Source organism: Anomaloglossus baeobatrachus, chromosome 5 (genome assembly GCF_048569485.1).
Source record: "Anomaloglossus baeobatrachus isolate aAnoBae1 chromosome 5, aAnoBae1.hap1, whole genome shotgun sequence".
NCBI classification, from domain to species: domain Eukaryota; kingdom Metazoa; phylum Chordata; class Amphibia; order Anura; family Aromobatidae; genus Anomaloglossus; species Anomaloglossus baeobatrachus.
Window position 1 is genome coordinate 271,775,215 of NC_134357.1, and position 18,766 is coordinate 271,793,980.

Below are 18,766 nucleotides of genomic sequence, written 5' to 3' on the forward strand. Positions count from 1 at the left end.
GTGTGTGTGAGAAGCAGAGCTGTGTATGTGAAGCAGAGCTGTGTGTGTGTGAAGCAGAGCTGAAGAAAGATGTGTGTGTGTGTGAAGCAGAGCTGTGTGTGTGAAGCAGAGCTGAAGCAGAGCTGTGTGTGTGTGTGAAGCAGAGCTGTGTGTGTGTGAAGCAGAGCTGTGTGTGTGAAGCAGCTGTGTGTGTGAAGCAGCTGTGTGTTTGTGAAGCAGAGCTGTGTGTGTGTGAAGCAGAGCTGTGTGTGTGTGTGTGTGTGTGTGAAGCAGAGCTGTGTGTGAAGCAGCTGTGTGAGTGAAGCAGCTGTGTGTGTGTGTGTGTGTGTGAAGCAGAGCTGTGTGTGTGAAGCAGCTGTGTGTGTGTGTGTGTGTGTGTGTGAAGCAGAGCTGTGTGTGAAGCAGAGCTGTGTGTGAAGCAGAGCTGTGTGTGTGTGTGTGTGTGTGTGTGTGTGAAGCAGAGCTGTGTGTGTGTATATATGAATCAGAGCAGTCTGTGCGGCACCCCAGAGCGCTAAGCCACCCATCCCAGTAATGTGTACGCCACCAGAGCTGTTTGCCACTCCAGCAACATCTATGCCCCCCAGTAACGTCTATGCCCCCTGCCCCTCCTGTAATGTATATATTGTAGGCCCTAGCCCCTCCTGTGATGTATATACAGAAGTGCTGTGTCAGTGTGCATGGTGTGCAGTCATGTCTGTTAGTGATGGCCATCATGCAACACAGCCACACGTCCTGGAGGAGCTGGACGGAAACAGGCGGGGGAGGTGAGTGATGCTGCTTGTGACTTCTCCATATTAACACCTGTAATGTGTCTGTGTCTGCATGTATGTCAGTGTATATGACTGTGCATATATTTGTCTGTTTAAATGTATTTTTGTGAATTTGTCTTCAAATATGTATATGTACGTATATGCCTGTATGTGTATGTGCGTGTCTGTGTGTGGATGGGGCCCACTGAGACTCAACCGGGGACCACAAAAACCTGGAGCCGGCCCTGGCTGCCTTAACATTGGGATGAATAAAAAAATATGTGAGTAACTCTACTTTCTGTGTATAAGTGACGGCTGTGAGTGATCCTGGACTGTATCTGTATTGTACTGTGTGTATAAGTGACGGCTGTGAGTGATCCTGGACTGTATCTGTATTGTACTGTGTGTATAAGTGACGGCTGTGAGTGATCCTGGACTGTGTCTGTATTGTACTGTGTGTATAAGTGACTGCTGTGAGTGATCCTGGACTGTGTCTGTATTGTACTGTGTATGTGTGTATAAGTGACGGCTGTGAGTGATCCTGGACTGTATCTGTATTGTACTGTGTGTATAAGTGACTGCTGTGAGTGATCCTGGACTGTGTCTGTATTGTACTGTGTGTGTGTAAGTGACGGCTGTGTGTGATCCTGGACTGTATCTGTATTGTACTGTGTGTATAAGTGACGGCTGTGAGAGATCCTGGACTGTGTCTGTATTGTACTGTGTGTGTGTAAGTGACGGCTGTGAGTGATCCTGGACTGTATCTGTATTGTACTGTGTGTATAAGTGACGGCTGTGAGAGATCCTGGACTGTGTCTGTATTGTACTGTGTGTATAAGTGACGGCTGTGAGTGATCCTGGACTGTATCTGTATTGTACTGTGTGTATAAGTGACGGCTGTGAGAGATCCTGGACTGTGTCTGTATTGTACTGTGTGTGTGTAAGTGACGGCTGTGAGTGATCCTGCACTGTATCTGTATTGTACTGTGTGTATGTATAAGTGATGGCTGTGAGTGATCCTGGACTGTATCTGTATTATACTGTGTGTTTAAGTGACAGCTGTGAGTGATCCTGGACTGTGTCTGTATTGTACTGTGTGTATAAGTGACGGCTGTGAGAGATCCTGGACTGTGTCTGTATTGTACTGTGTGTATAAGTGACGGCTGTGAGAGATCCTGGACTGTATCTGTATTGTACTGTGTGTATAAGTGACGGCTGTGAGAGATCCTGGACTGTGTCTGCATTGTACTGTGTGTATAAGTGACGGCTGTGAGAGATCCTGGACTGTGTCTGTATTGTACTGTGTGTATAAGTGACGGCTGTGAGAGATCCTGGACTGTGTCTGTATTGTACTGTGTGTATAAGTGACGGCTGTGAGTGATCCTGGACTGTGTCTGTATTGTACTGTGTGTATAAGTGACTGCTGTGAGTGATCCTGGACTGTGTCTGTATTGTACTGTGTGTGTGTAAGTGACGGCTGTGTGTGATCCTGGACTGTATCTGTATTGTACTGTGTGTATAAGTGACGGCTGTGAGAGATCCTGGACTGTGTCTGTATTGTACTGTGTGTGTGTAAGTGACGGCTGTGAGTGATCCTGGACTGTATCTGTATTGTACTGTGTGTATAAGTGACGGCTGTGAGAGATCCTGGACTGTGTCTGTATTGTACTGTGTGTATAAGTGACGGCTGTGAGTGATCCTGGACTGTATCTGTATTGTACTGTGTGTATAAGTGACGGCTGTGAGAGATCCTGGACTGTGTCTGTATTGTACTGTGTGTGTGTAAGTGACGGCTGTGAGTGATCCTGCACTGTATCTGTATTGTACTGTGTGTATGTATAAGTGATGGCTGTGAGTGATCCTGGACTGTATCTGTATTGTACTGTGTGTTTAAGTGACAGCTGTGAGTGATCCTGGACTGTGTCTGTATTGTACTGTGTGTATAAGTGACGGCTGTGAGTGATCCTGGACTGTGTCTGTATTGTACTGTGTGTATAAGTGACGGCTGTGAGTGATCCTGGACTGTGTCTGTATTGTACTGTGTGTATAAGTGACGGCTGTGAGTGATCCTGGACTGTGTCTGTATTGTACTGTGTGTATAAGTGACGGCTGTGAGAGATCCTGGACTGTGTCTGTATTGTACTGTGTGTATAAGTGACGGCTGTGAGAGATCCTGGACTGTGTCTGTATTGTACTGTGTGTATAAGTGACGGCTGTGAGAGATCCTGGACTGTGTCTGTATTGTACTGTGTGTATAAGTGACGGCTGTGAGAGATCCTGGACTGTGTCTGTATTGTACTGTGTGTATAAGTGACGGCTGTGAGAGATCCTGGACTGTATCTGTATTGTACTGTGTGTATAAGTGACGGCTGTGAGTGATCCTGGACTGTGTCTGTATTGTACTGTGTGTATAAGTGACGGCTGTGAGTGATGCTGGACTGTGTCTGTATTGTACTGTGTGTATAAGTGACGGCTGTGAGAGATCCTGGACTGTGTCTGTATTGTACTGTGTGTATAAGTGACGGCTGTGAGAGATCCTGGACTGTGTCTGTATTGTACTGTGTGTATAAGTGACGGCTGTGAGAGATCCTGGACTGTGTCTGTATTGTACTGTGTGTATAAGTGACGGCTGTGAGAGATCCTGGACTGTGTCTGCATTGTACTGTGTGTATAAGTGACGGCTGTGAGTTATCCTGGACAGTGTCTGTATTGTACTGTGTGTATAAGTGACGGCTGTGAGTTATCCTGGACTGTGTCTGTATTGTACTGTGTGTATAAGTGACTGCTGTGAGTGATCCTGGACTGTGTCTGTATTGTACTGTGTGTATAAGTGACGGCTGTGAGTGATCCTGGACTGTATCTGTATTGTACTGTGTGTATAAGTGACGGCTGTGAGAGATCCTGGACTGTGTCTGTATTGTAGTCCTGTAAATCTGAATGTGGCAGAACAGGAGAAGATAAATGTTCATTAAATTTATATCTAAATGCTACAGTTCGCGCTCTACTGTTATGGCTAAAAATGTTAACGTTTATGGGGCCCCCACCAGATTTTCTGCCCAGGGGCCCCCACCAACCTTAATCCGGCCCTGGGCGTACCTGCGTGTCCATGATTGCCGCACGGAGACATGTCCGTTTTTCTGGCATCACTGATTTCCCACGGACCATGCAGTGGTGTGATCCGTGAAACATGTGCCAGAAAAAAACGTGCATATAAAATAAAAAGCATTTTAACTCACCCGGCTCCCCGACTCACCCACCAGCGACGCTCTGTGCAGCCTGTTCTGCCGGCTGCTTCTGAGCCGGCTCATTACTGTCGTGCATATTCATGAATGCACAACACAGCCAACCCGGAAGCAGCTGCTGTAGGGGTCAGCGCCGGCCGGATGCTGCACCGCGGGAGTGTTCAGCACCAAGGAGAGCAGGAGCGGGCACAGGTGAGTTAATCTCTATGTGCAATTGTGGCGCCCTGGACAAGCCAGGTCGTCACAGAACTACACCAACACACCCAACACCCCGGCTAGGCACACCGAAGTCAAACATAAAAATCCTTGTTGCCTTCCTCCAGGGGCTGATGTCCACACCACGGGGTGGGCCAGGCGGTTCGTCCCGCCCACCGAGAAGTTCACAGTCCTGGAGGCGGGAAAAGCAAAGCAGATCAGTTTTGGAGAGGAGTTGAGGAGGAGTGAAGTGAAGTGGTAGAGAGGAGACTGACCGTGTCCGGGTGTGTGGCCCGGACGGAACAGCAAGGTTGGCAGACGGTGGTGACCGTCTGCAGGAGAGGCTGATCGGAGCGAACCATAAGGACCGTGGACGGGCGGTGGCCCGGCGGTACCGGACCGGTGAGCAAAGAGAAGCCAGCACCATCCGGCAGGGCTTACGGACCCCGACCAGGCTAGGAGTCACCGTAAAACCGGTCAAATCCGTTAGCGAAGGGAACCTCCTGGGTTTCCCAGCAGTCAAGACCCGATTGAAGGTAACAACTCACACCGTAGAGGGAAACACAGTCACCGCCAAGGCTACAGTTCCCAGGGCCAGAGCCAGAGCCTGCGGGCAAAAGGGGCTCCTTCAGCATCCACCCAAGCTGGGGAGCGGGTTACCGGTGGGAACCCATTGGAACCGTACACACAACACAGGTGCAGGGAAAGGCAGTCACCATCAACCTACCGGGAGGAGAACGACCGCAGCCACCTGTGGGACCCGTCCATCCAGCCGTTTGTTTGACCAGAGACTCTGTGTGAATTACTGGCTGAGTGAGTACCACCGTGCCGTGCGGCACAGCGCTGCCCCTGCGGCCCTGCACCTCACCAGGCCCCGTAACCCGCCTGCCGTCCATCCCTACCCCTCACCGGGCCCCAGGACAACCAACCCCCATACCCACGGAGGGGAGAACCAACATCCAAGCTGCTCCCTGTCATCGCTCCCGGGATCCCCGTCCAGAGCAGCGGTGGTGTCACCAATCTCACCACAACCGTGGGTGGCGTCACGGACAATATCCCTAAACCCAAACCACCCCCTTTCACTCACGGGCGAGGAACGCCGCTCGAGTCCCCGGGATCCGGCCCACCGCTCGAGCCACCACCGAGCAGCAGCAGCAGCCGGACCCGAGCAGTGGGTGAGCGCAGCGTCCCCTCCTCCGCCCGCGACAACTTGGCGTCACAAACAGGATCTTACCGCTCTGCCGTCTGGTAGAGGTGCGCCTTGTGACCGCCGGAGGTGTCTGGACGAAAAACTTGAGAAGCCGCCATTTTGGGCGCGAAAAACCCCGCTCGAGCGTCTTCCCGAGCAGTGGAGGCGCAAAAGCTAAAACCCCGCCCCTGTAGAGGAGGAGCCGGAAAAAGGACTAAGGGGGACGGATGGCGTTGGGCGGTTATAGGAGCAGGGACGCCATTACTCTGCAGCGATACTGGGTTCCTGGAAAGCACTATGGTCGAGATGTACCGCCCCACCAGCAACTCCGTAGTCCCCGCGCCAGGCACCGCGGCGTGGGTGAGGGACCGGACCGCCCCGCTGAGTAACCGTCTGCAGGCCCGCATGCAGCTCCTCCTGGAGGAGTGGGAGACCGACATGGCGGACGTGGTGGCTGCTATGCGGAGACGCGAAGTGGAGGAGGATTTGGAGGAGCGGGTAAGAGACCCACGCCCCTGTATTCCTGAGGGATCGGCCACTGCGGCTGGGGGGCCCGGCCTGCACCCGCTCACCCTGACTCTTCCCCTGCTACCCGTGTTCGCCGCTGCCGCCCCGCCACTAGGCCCGCTACCCGTACAACCGGTAGCGATACCCTGCCAACCCGCCCCGGCGGACCGACCGGCTGCAGACGCTCAGGGCCGCCCTGAACCGCTCCTGTGGGAGCCGCCGAGACCGCGGCCCCTTAACGAAGATGTATCAGAGGCCCCGGCAAGGATAGCACCAGACGCTGTGCCCGGGACCGTGGCGTGGATGAAGGCCAGAGTAATTGAATTCAACCAACGCCAGCAGAATCAGATATACCTCATGATGGAGCAGTGGACCAACGAGGTGGAAATGCTGGTTGCGACTGCCCCAATGTATGGGATGGGAGCAGATGTGACGGAGCCGACGGGTAACCCACGTCCCCATGTCCTACCAGGACCGGCCACTGCGGCTGGGGGCCCGGCCCAGTCTCGGCACTCGCATCGTCCCTGCCATTACTCATGGGGCGCCTCAGTGTTGACCAACCTGACCCGCTACCCCGTGTTACCACAGTAGAATCTGACGTGCTGGATGTCGGAGGTCTGGAGACTGCGGCAGCTGGCGGCAACCCGCCTGGCGCAGGGACAAAAGATAATGACTCCGGCTCCGGCGCCGAGCCCACCTCTGAATTCGAGAAGGCGAGTGAGCGTCTCCGCTATGAGGGAGAGCCGGTGGTTTACTACACCCCGCGCACCGGTGGAAACGGATACCGGGCACCGCTCTCCCAACAGGCCTGCCACTGCATGTTCGAAATGTTAGCAGCAGAGGATGAGGCCACCTCAGCAGAAGAATCAGAGTGATGGCAGCGGAGCCCCGCTGCAAGTTGTCCCCGTTGGGACCACCAGTACAGTTTAAAAAGTTTTGAATGATAAATGATAAGTGAATCAACCGAAGAAGTTTACCTGATTGAACTGTGATTGAATCGGCCGTTGCCGGCAACTGTTGTCCCCGTAGGGACTGTCTGCAATCCTTGCGTAAGGAACTGCTTACGGACAAGCCCGAGAACTTGCAGGGCAACCACAAACTTAGTGGCATGTAAATAAAAGGTTGTTGACTTGAAACCGTTACCGCCTCCGGAGAGGCTGATTTGGAGGAAGGGCCTGAAGGAAAGAGATGGCCCAGGCCCGCCACTACCGAAACCGGTGGCAATCCTCCGGGGGTTCAGGGGTTCCCCATGGACGTGGGTCCCCTGAAAGAGACAGAACCCGCTCGGGCAACTTGGTTATGGACTGGGCAGCATCAGGGCCAGGTTGTTTGGGTGGGAGAAGAGCGGAAGCCGTACCGTTATAAAATGTCTGTGATGTTTTTATATGTTTTACCGTTTTTTACTCTTTTTGCAGTTAAACAAAAATAAAACCGGTGATGGACGGGCAGCCCGCGGACGGTCTTCATTTTACTAAGGGGGAATGTGGCGCCCTGGACAAGCCAGGTCGTCACAGAACTACACCAACACACCCCACACCCCGGCTAGGCATACCGAAGTCAAACATAAAAATCCTTGTTGCCTTCCTCCAGGGGCTGATGTCCACACCAGGGGGTGGGCCAGGCGGTTGGTCCCACCCACCGAGGAGTTCACAGTCCTGGAGGCGGGAAAAGCAAAGCAGATCAGTTCTGGAGAGGAGTTGAGGAGGAGTGAAGTGAAGTGGTAGAGAGGAGACTGACCGCGTCCGGGTGTGTGGCCCGGACGGAACAGCAAGGTTGGCAGACGGTGGTGACTGTCTGCAGGAGAGGCTGATCGGAGCGAACCGTAAGGACCGTGGACGGGCGGTGGCCCGGCGGTACCGGATCGGTGAGCAAAGAGAAGCCAGCCCCATCCGGCAGGGCTTACGGACCCCGACCAGGCTAGGAGTCGCCGTAAAACCGGTCAAATCCGTTAGCGAAGGGAACCTCCGGGGTTTCCCAGCAGTCAAGACCCGATTGAAGGCAACAGCTCACACCGTAGAGGGAAACACAGTCACCGCCAAGGCTACAGTTCCCAGGGCCAGAGCCTGCGGGCAAAAGGGGCTCCTTCAGCATCCACCCAAGCTGGGGAGCAGGTTACCGGTGGGAACCCATTGGAACCGTACACACAACACAGGTGCAGGGAAAGGCAGTCACCATCAACCTACCAAGAGAACGACCGCAGCCACCTGTGGGACCCGTCCATCCAGCCGTTTGTTTGACCAGAGACTCTGTGTGAATTACTGGCTGAGTGAGTACAACCGTGCCGTGCGGCACAGCGCTGCCCCCGCGACCCTGCACCTCACCAGGCCCGTAACCCGCCTGCCGTCCATCCCTACCCCTCACCGAGCCCCGGGACAACCAACCCCCCTACCCATGGAGGGGAGAACCAACATCCAAGCTGCTCCCTGTCATCGCTCCCGGGATCCCCGTCCAGAGCAGCGGTGGTGTCACCAATCTCACCACAACCGTGGGTGGCGTCACGGACAATATCCCTAAACCCAAACCACCCCCTTTCACTCACGGGCGAGGAATGCCGCTCGAGTCCCCGGGATCCGGCCCACCGCTCGAGCCACCACCGAGCAGCAGCAGCAGCAGCTGGACCCGAGCAGTGGGTGAGCGCAGCGTCCCCTCCTCCGCCCGCGACACAATCACGGACCACAAAGAACGGAGCCTGGATTACACATAGACAACCCACGTGTGCCATGAATCACGGCACACGGAGGGACATGGGCGTGTTTTACACGTCAGTGAAGAACGTCTGTGTTTTTCACTGAAGCGTGAAATGGGCCTAAAATCAATGGGTCTGCGCTCACGTGCGTGTTCTGCCATGGACCATGTGTACGTGTGGAGCATATGTGTGCCCATGTGCTCCACACGTAGACATGTCCGTTTTTATCCGGCATCAAGGGTGTCACACGGCCCGCATACAAACCACATGGAAGTGTTCCATGTGACATGCACCGGAGAAAACACACGTGTCTGAGAAAAAAATAAAACTTTATTCACCTTCTCCAGCCCTCCTGTCTCTGCCGCTGCTGTCACTTGCTGCCGACCGCCGCTCATTATGCTCATTGCATATTCACTTCACTGCGGCCGGAAGCAGCAGCAGCGGGGAGTCGGCAGGGATGGAGACCGAAGATCAGCACCACGGACAGCGACGCCAGAGACAGGTGAGTAGAAAGTTTCCGTTCTCCGTGTGTTATCACAGATAGCACACGGAGAATACACATTGTGCCATAAACACGGCACACGGAGGGCAAAACGCACCATTGACACGTCCGTGAAAAACGTGCGTGATTTTCACGGACGTGTGAAAGAGGCCTATAAAAAAGTGGCATAAAACGCAATCAAAAATTTAAACTCAAATTAAATAAAAATAATGTCGCTGAAAATGTCATCTTGTCTCGCAAAAATCAAGTCACAATACAGTTCCATCAGTGGAAAAATAAAAAAGCTACAGCTCTGTAAATAAGGCGATGCCAAAAACAATTATTTTTTGTATAACAGAATGTTTTTGTGTAAAAGCGGTAAAAAAAATATATAAATGTGTATCCCTGTAAGAATAAGTGTAACACTCGCCGCGGCGAGCAGGAGTGGACCCACTGCACCACAGGGGGGAACCCCGGCTTACCCTTTAGTGGGAGGGGCTTGACTAAGTGCCCACTGTGAGGCAGACACCAGATGCCACTCACAGGGCAGTAATCGGGACTGTGGTAGCTGACCCCCAGGGCAAGGACGGACACAGATGCAAAAAGGCAGCGTCTCTAGTATACACATATACCACAGGACAGCTGAGGCAAGTAGCATGGCCAGGACGGACAGGTACAGTCACTAGTATAGCTAAGAACCACCGAGACGACTGAGGCTGAAACCACAGCCAGGACAGACAGGCACAGTCATTAGTATACACATAGACCACGGGAAGGCTGAGGCAAGTAGCACGGCCAGGACGAACAGGTACAGTGACTAGTATAGCTTGGAACCACTGAGACGGCTGCGGCTGAAAGCACGACCAAGACGGACAGGCACAGTCACTAATATACACATGGACCACGGGAAGGCTGAGGCAAGTAGCACAGCCAGGACGGACAGGAACAGTCACTAGTATAGCTAGCAACCACCGAGACGGCTGAGGCAGTTACCACGGCCAGGACGGACAGGAACAGTCACTAGTATAGCTAGCAACCACCGAGACGGCTGAGACAGTTAGCACGGCCAGGACGGACAGGTACAAGGTACCAGCATGGCAAGGATATAGGAATGTACAATGGCTAGGGAATGGAAAGTGGAAAAGGGGACCTGACAACTACCTGGCTAGGGAAATCCACTAACTAATCACGTTGTTCAGGCACCTCCCCTCATGGGAAAGTGCTTTAAGTACCCAGTACCTCAGCGATAGGTTGAGAGGCACTTCCTGGAAATGACGTGCTGGCTCTTTAAGAGAAGGGCAGCGGTGTGTACACATTCTAGGAGCACTCCCGGAGGACCTGTGCATCACGCATAGGCCCCAGAAGGAGGAAGCAGAGGACACCAACGTGGAGGACAGCAGGAAAGCCAGGAAGCATGGAGCAGGCCGCCTGCGGCGATGAGTGAGTAGGCGTTCCTGCAGGGGGAAGAGAGAGCAGTGTAGGGATGCTGGCAACACAGTACCCCCCTTATGCAACCTCTTCCTCAGACCTGAAGAAAGTCGTCTCTCTTCAAAGTCTAAGGTAGCCAGCACAGAGGCAGAAAGTAGTACAGGCTGGCAAGAAGGAATCACAGAAGAGCGGGACGGAAGGCCCCAATCAGGCAGTTTCTTGGCATCTCAAAACTCAGCGGAGCATCGCACCAGATTTCAGTCCAGAACAGACTCAAGAGCGTGGGTGGAGAAGAGAGAGCGGCCGCGGGGGAGAGAAGAGAGAGAGGTAGCGCACGCAGGGGAGAAGAGAGAGCATACGTAGTGAGAAGAGAAAGCGCACATGGGGAGAGGAGAAAGAGTACACACAAAGGAAGGGAGAGAGAGCGCATGGAGGGGAGAAGAGAGCTCTTACGCGGGAGTAGAACAGAGATCGCGCACACAGGGGTTGGAAAGAGAGAGCGCTCATGCAGGAGGAAAAGAGAGCACGCGTGTCGAAAATTTTTAATCTGGTTATATCAGATCATGCCCCAGTAGGTATGGAAGTGACAGAGAAGGTGATCAGGGGAACAGACTTCATATGTGTGATGCTACCACTAGGGAGCGCAGGAACACAGGGAGGATGTAGTGCTCCAAAGTGCAGTTTAGCACAAGCCCACTAGAGGTCACTAGCACCAGTACAGTAGTGATGGGCAGTCCAGCTCTTTTTGGTGATCCGGTTCCCATGGCTCCGCTCACCAAAAAGAGCTGGATCTTTCAGTTCGTTCTTGGCTACTTATTAAATATGTGTTCACCCGCAGGTGAACACATATTTAAGATTATAGTAACGCCGCCAAAACACCGCCCACCCGTTGATAAACACCGCCCACTTAGAAGTGACCAATTAAATTGTTGAGTAGGCGGAGTTTAGACATGGGTGGGTGGGGTTTTAGTGTCGAAAAGAGCTGTTTAGAGATTTTAGTGGCTCTCACTGGTGATCCGGCTCCTGTCAGTCACAGCAGGGAGCCGGATCTTTGTGTCGGATCGTTCACAACCGACACATCACTACAGTGCAGGGATGTAATAGAGTGGTCGATAAGCTAAAGGTCAGTACCAGGATGTCATGTCTGTAGAGGAGCAAGCAAAGCCGAAGTCAGGTGAGAGCCGAAGGTCAGAAGCCAGGAGATAATGTCAAGAGCCGAAGGAAAACAGAGCCATAGTCAGAGCACAAACTGGGGTCAGAAGCCGAGAGGACAAGTAAGTATAGAGGAGGTAGAGGAGTGAGGATAACAAGCGGAGAGAGGGTAGGGAGACAGGGAAGTCAAACCAGACAGGACGGATGGAAGTCAGGGGAAGGAGTACTGGGTAGTAGGATCAGAACAAACTCACGGAGACCAGGAAGTACACACTGCAAAGTAGGAATTATTCCTGGCAGTGTTCCAAAAGAAACAATTCCAAGATAAACCAATGTGACCCCCGGAATGAGGCAGAACAGAATAGGCTCCTCCTAAATGACCTAACCTCCGGAGGATACCAACAGCAGGAAATAAGAATTATTCTTAACGTTAATTCAGTTTCTAGGACCTTCCACGACAGCATAGGAGGTTGTCTCTCCACGCCCTAATTGGGACAGGAAGCACAAGAGGTTTAAAAGGACCCTCCCACCTCCCATAGCCAGTGTCTTACAAAGAACCCATAGCACATGAGAAGTACAAACATATCCAGGAATATAGATATATATATAAAAAGGGAGGGAATTACATGCTGTCGTGGAAGGTCCTAGAAACCGAATTAATGGTAAGAATAATTCTTATTTCTCTAGTCCCTTCCATGACAGCATAGGAGGAATACCAAAGAATTGATACCTGGGGGGGACCACAGCCTGCAGGACCTTCCTGCGAAAAGCCAAGTCCCTGTTGGAATCCAGATCCAAACGATAATGCTTCGTGAAAGTATGGAGGGAAGACCGCGTAGCTGCCTTGCAGATCTGCTCAGGAGAAGCCCCTGCCCGTTCAGCCCAGGAGACAGAGGTAGCCCTGGTGGAGTGCGCCGTGAATCCGGTAGGTGGAGAGAGATGCTGAGCGAGGTAGGCGTCTCTAATGGCCCGCACAATCCAGTTAGCGACGGTACTCTTAGCCACCTCCCTGCCCTTATTTCGACCAAAGGGCTGGATAAACAGGTTATGATCAAGACGCCAAGCTGCAGTAACATCCAGGTAGTGCAACACTGTCCGACGAACGTCAAAAGAATGAAACACTTCCTCACCCGGAGTCCTAGGATGCTGACAGAAGGAAGGCAGGATGATGGACTGAGAACGGGGAAAATCCAAAACCACCTTGGGAAGGAAGGAAGGATCCAGCTGAAAAACAATGCTGTCATCTCTGACGGTCAGGTAAGGCTCCCGAATAGATAATGCTTGAAGTTCCCCGACTCTACGAGCAGACGTTATAGCCACAAGAAAAGCAGTCTTGTGAGAAAGAGAATGAAGATTACAGGAGGACAGTGGCTCAAAGGGTGACTGAGAAAGTCCGGTAAGGACCACATTGAGATCCCAGCGAGGCGTCAGGACCCTCTGACGCGGACAGATCCTACTAGCGGACACAAAGAACTGGCGGATCCAGCGATGATCTGCCAGAGCCGTGTCAAAGACTGCATTGAGTGCCGATACCTGAACCTTCAGGGTGCTAGGCTGAAGGCCTAGGTCCAAACCACTCTGGAGGAAGTCTAGAATCTGCGCAACATTAGGCCTGAGTGGGTCAGGAGGCCGAGAACCACACCAGGAGGAAAATCTCATCCAGATTTTATTGTAAATACTATTAGTCACTGGTTTACGGTTCTTCTGTAGGGTAGTCACCACTTTGTCAGATAGACCCTGGGCCTTCAGTGCCCGGGCCTCAGAAGCCAGGCAGCCAATTTGAGGTTCTGAGGATCCGGATGGAAAATCGGACCCTGGGATAGCAAACTGGGGTCTGAACCCAGGAGGACCGGTCTGTCTATCCCAAGAGTCATGATCAGGCTGTACCAACTCCTCCGAGGCCACAGCGGGACTACTAGGATAGTCTTGACTCCATCGTCTCTGATCTTCCTCAGGGTCCGTGCGAGAAGAGGAATAGGGGGGAAAGCGTAGGCGAGGCAAAAGGACCAATCGTGGCAGAAGGCGTCCACCCCCAACGCCTCGTCCCGAGGGTTCAGGGAGAAATATGTTGCGACCTTGCGATTTTCTGCCGAAGCAAAGAGGTCCACCTCTGGAGTACCCCACCTTGCCACCAGAGATCAGAACACTGCTTGATCCAGACTCCATACCCCCGGATGAACATCCCGACGACTCAGGAAATCTGCCTGAAGATTTAGTGAGCCCTTTAGATGGACTGCAGAAAGGGATAGCAGGGACTGTTCCGCCCATTGGAAGATCCAGGAGGACACCGACTTCAGGGCGCCTGATCGTGTACTGCCCTGATGGCGGAGACGTGCCACTGTTGTGACATTGTCTGAGAAGACCAGGACGTGAGAGTCCTGGACAAGATCCTGAGCCGCAAGGAGGGCTTCCCTGACTGCCCTGAGCTCCCGGTAGTTGGAAGATTGGGAGCTGACAAAAGGACTCCAGACCCCCTGAAATGGGGAGTTTGCCACCATAGCACCCCATCCCTGCAGGCTGGCATCTGTGGTCATTGTAACCAGGGGCGCCTGAGTCCAGGCAACCCCTACCTGCAGGTTGTTGGGCCGCAGCCACCAGAGAAGGGATGAGGAGACGGTCCCCGATAGGCGAAATCGCCTGTTTAGGGATGACGGGAGTCTGTCCCAATGTGCCAGGATATGATCCTGGAGACACCGAGAATGGGCCTGAGCCCACCTGACTGAGGGAATGCAGGATGTCATAGAACCCAGAGCCGACATAGCCGCTCGAAGTGTCGGGCGAGCCTGACTGCGAAGCTTTGATATTTTGGCTAACAGAGCCACCCTGTGGCCCTCCGGGAGAAAGGACGCCTGCCTGTCGGAGTCTAGTAGTACTCCGAGAAACTGCCGAGTGGAGGAGGGGTTTAACTGTGATTTTTTGAGATTGGGAATCCATCCCAAGGACCGAAGGATTCCCAAAGACTTCTCCACATGGCTCCGGAGGGTCTGAGCAGAGGGAGCCACGAGAAGAAAGTCGTCCAAATATGGAACCAGACAGATACCCTGCAATCGTATGAAGGCGACCACCTCTGCCATGATCTTTGAAAAGATCCTTGGAGCCGAGGAGATCCCGAAGGGAAGTACATTGAATTGGAAATGAAGCACTTCCTCCCCGTGCAGAACCGCAAACTCGAGGTATTATCTGTGACCCGGATGGAGGGGCACATGAAAGTAGGCGTCCTTCAAGTCTATGGAGGCCATCTGGAGGTGCAGACCGATCAGGGGGATAGCCGATTTCACGGACTCCATCTTGAACCGCCGGTACCTGACCTGTCGGTTGAGACGCCTCAGATTGATGATAATCCGGACGTCGCCAGATGGCTTTTTGACAAGGAAGAGGCGGGAGTTGTGTCCTATCCCTTCTTCCTGACTCGGAACTGGGGAAACGACCCCCGAGTGCATTAGCTCCAGAATCTTTGCGTACAGTAGAGCCTGTGAAACCTGTGACGCCAGAGCTGTGACTCGGAGACCCGGAAGAGGGGGGGAGATGAATTCTATTAAGAGGCCCTCTGATATGATCTTCAGAACCCATTGGCAGGAGGTTATGGACCGCCACTGGGGAAGAAACTCCGAGAGCCGGCCCCCCATCCGGGCCGAGTCACTGTTTGTCCTGCTGAGGACGTTGTTGATGGGGAGGGATGAGGATGTTTCTCCCTCTACCCTTAGGATAGCTCCACCTGCCCGTCTTCCCTTTCCCTCTGGATTGGGAGGCCGGAGGCAGTGAGGAACGAAAGGACCGCTTCCTGGTGGGTCTAGAATCAGGTAAGGCCTTACGATCAGTCGCCTTATCCAGAATATCATCCAGAGCAGGCCCAAACACCAAATCCCCTTTAAATGGAAGGGAGCAAAGTCTCATTTTAGAGGTGGAGTCTCCACTCCAGGCCTTAAGCCAGAGGGCACGTCTGGCAGAGTTAGATAGAACTGAGGTCCTGGCCGCCAGGCGGACTGATTCCACCGAGGTATCTGCCAAAAAACTGGTAGCCTTCCTAAGTAATGGAAGGGATTCCAGTAACTCCTCCCGAGGGGTACCCTGGGAAATATGAGCCTCCAACTGGTCTAACCACCTAAGTAGGGACCTGGATACACAAGTGGAAGCAATGTTAGCCTGAATGGAAGAAGACGATGCCTCCCAGGATCGCTTCATAAGGCCTTCTACCTTCCTATCCATCTGATCCTTAAGCTGGGAAGTATCCTCAAAGGGAAGCGCTGTTTGCTTAGCTACCCTAGCCACCTGTACATCTACTTTGGGGACCTCCCAATGTAACCCAGAAGGTTCTAGAGGAAACCGGCGTCTAGGGTCACTCCGGAACCGCCTCTCAGGAAATTCCCATTCCTGAGAGACAATATCCAGAATATTGGCATGAACCGGAAACCCTAATTGTTTGACAGTTTTCAGGCCAGCAAACATTTCATCTTGGATAGAGGGAAGAGACTGTACTTCCTCTAACCCCATAGTACTCCGAACTGCCCCAATAAGATCCCCCAAGTCTTCTGAGGGAAAAAGGAAGGACTGGGCAGACCTCCCGGAGGGAAACCCTTCATCGGGACCCTCTGAGGCGGAATCAGCGTCCTCATGATCAGACGGGGCTGACTGGAGTTTCCTTTTCTTTGGAGAAGAGGGGCCAGGAGCAGGGAGGGAGGCTAGTGAGGCCTGAATCTCCTGTTTCATCATGGACCGCAACTCGTCTACCAGGGACGGTTGTTCAGCCCTAACAATCTGGTCCGTACACTGTTGGCAAAGCTTCTTATCCCAAACTGCAGGAAGCTTCTTTATACAGACTGGACATTTTTTAATCTTTTCATTCCGTTCATATCTGTCAGGTCTATCCGGTTTATCGGACTTCTCAGACCTCTCTGACTTCTCAGACTTCTCTGACTTTTCATTTTTGTCAATTTTCTTAGTGGCCTTGTCCTCCTGGAAAACACAGACCAGAAATAGCCATAAAATAGCCGCCTGAGACCTATGCATGAGGGACCATCCCCCTCCGTACTTACTGTGGCAGGGGGAACACTGGGCTCTGCAGATGCAGCTGCAGGGGAAGACATGACAGGGAGCAAAGCCGAATCTCTTACCATGAGTCTGAAGTCTTCACGGCAGCCCTTATGCAGAAGGGCCTGTCCCCCCAGTGACAGCTAACGTTCCCCGCCTCCTGCATCCGGTCCCGGGCAGGCCGAGTCAGTGTCGGCGTGTCCTCCACGCTGCCTCCGCGACCGGAAGTGCCCAAACCGGAAGTTCGCTAGACCGGAAGTCCCGCCCGCGGTAGCACTTCCGGATTGCTCCAGCAGCGTGCATGCAGGAAGCGGCCGGCGGCTCATGGAGGACGCCGGCCGGGGAGCTCCACAGCCTGCATCACCCCAGAGGAGTTCTGGAAGGCTGGAGCAGCGGTCCCCCACAGCGTGAGGGAACAGCAAGGGAGGAGCGGCGAAGGCACGACCGATACTGTCCGGCTTAAGGTAAGAGGGAAAAAAAAAAAAAATGTTATACTGTAGTTCGCCGGCCACCACAGCATAGGAGAAAAAAGAAAACCTCTCCATGCCCCATGGGGACAGGTAAAACAGGGGGGGAGATGAATTCTATTAAGAGGCCCTCTGATATGATCTTCAGAACCCATTGGCAGGAGGTTATGGACCGCCACTGGGGAAGAAACTCCGAGAGCCGGCCCCCCATCCGGGCCGAGTCACTGTTTGTCCTGCTGAGGACGTTGTTGATGGGGAGGGATGAGGATGTTTCTCCCTCTACCCTTAGGATAGCTCCACCTGCCCGTCTTCCCTTTCCCTCTGGATTGGGAGGCCGGAGGCAGTGAGGAACGAAAGGACCGCTTCCTGGTGGGTCTAGAATCAGGTAAGGCCTTACGATCAGTCGCCTTATCCAGAATATCATCCAGAGCAGGCCCAAACACCAAATCCCCTTTAAATGGAAGGGAGCAAAGTCTCATTTTAGAGGTGGAGTCTCCACTCCAGGCCTTAAGCCAGAGGGCACGTCTGGCAGAGTTAGATAGAACTGAGGTCCTGGCCGCCAGGCGGACTGATTCCACCGAGGTATCTGCCAAAAAACTGGTAGCCTTCCTAAGTAATGGAAGGGATTCCAGTAACTCCTCCCGAGGGGTACCCTGGGAAATATGAGCCTCCAACTGGTCTAACCACCTAAGTAGGGACCTGGATACACAAGTGGAAGCAATGTTAGCCTGAATGGAAGAAGACGATGCCTCCCAAGATCGCTTCATAAGGCCTTCTACCTTCCTATCCATCTGATCCTTAAGCTGGGAAGTATCCTCAAAGGGAAACCCTGGGATATGAAGATGAATTATGACTTCCAGTCATAATCGCTCTCATCACTCCATGGCAGTGCCCCCTCCCTTCTTGTTCTCAATGTCCACCATCTGGGAAGGTGTCACATCCCACTTACACCTCCAACAGCCATCTCCTGTGATATGGAAATGAGATGATGTGGGAACAATGGACACAGGATGACTCCCTGCCGTGACCCTGTAGTAGGGGCTGCTATCTAATTAGCAAGGCTTGGAAGTATCCAGACAGAACGACTCCAGTAAAAAATGGTTCATATCTCGCAAGCCATATTTCCGATAAATATGGCAACCATAAAAATGGTGTCTCCGCATGCGGACGATGCTGGCACACCCTTTTTATGGGAGCGGGAGCTTGGGAAATACCCCAGGCGTGATATCAGCCAATGGGGAACTAGTAGACAAGTCATGAGTCCTCTCATTCTGTAGCTAAATTCATAACTGTCACAATGAGAGCATTGGCGTCCGCCTACGACGCTCCCAGGTCAAGTTATGGCCATATTCCATGTTGTGGATTTTGTCCATAACTCCAGCCAGGGGTGGAGCAGTGCTCCCTGTGAGGTCACGAAGGTAGGAGGGGACCTGGATTTGCCCAGGTTGATAACCCTACTTCGGCCATTTTCCAGTGTTCTTTCGCTGGGGGTCACGTGTAGGAAACATCTGTGGGAAGGATCCTAGAAACCTGGCCTACAGCGCCCCCCTGTGGCCAGACGCACAAGGTAACTGCTGGAACTGTGTATGCCTGTTTGTAACCCATGCTTTGCGTGTAACTGTACTCTGACATAACTGTA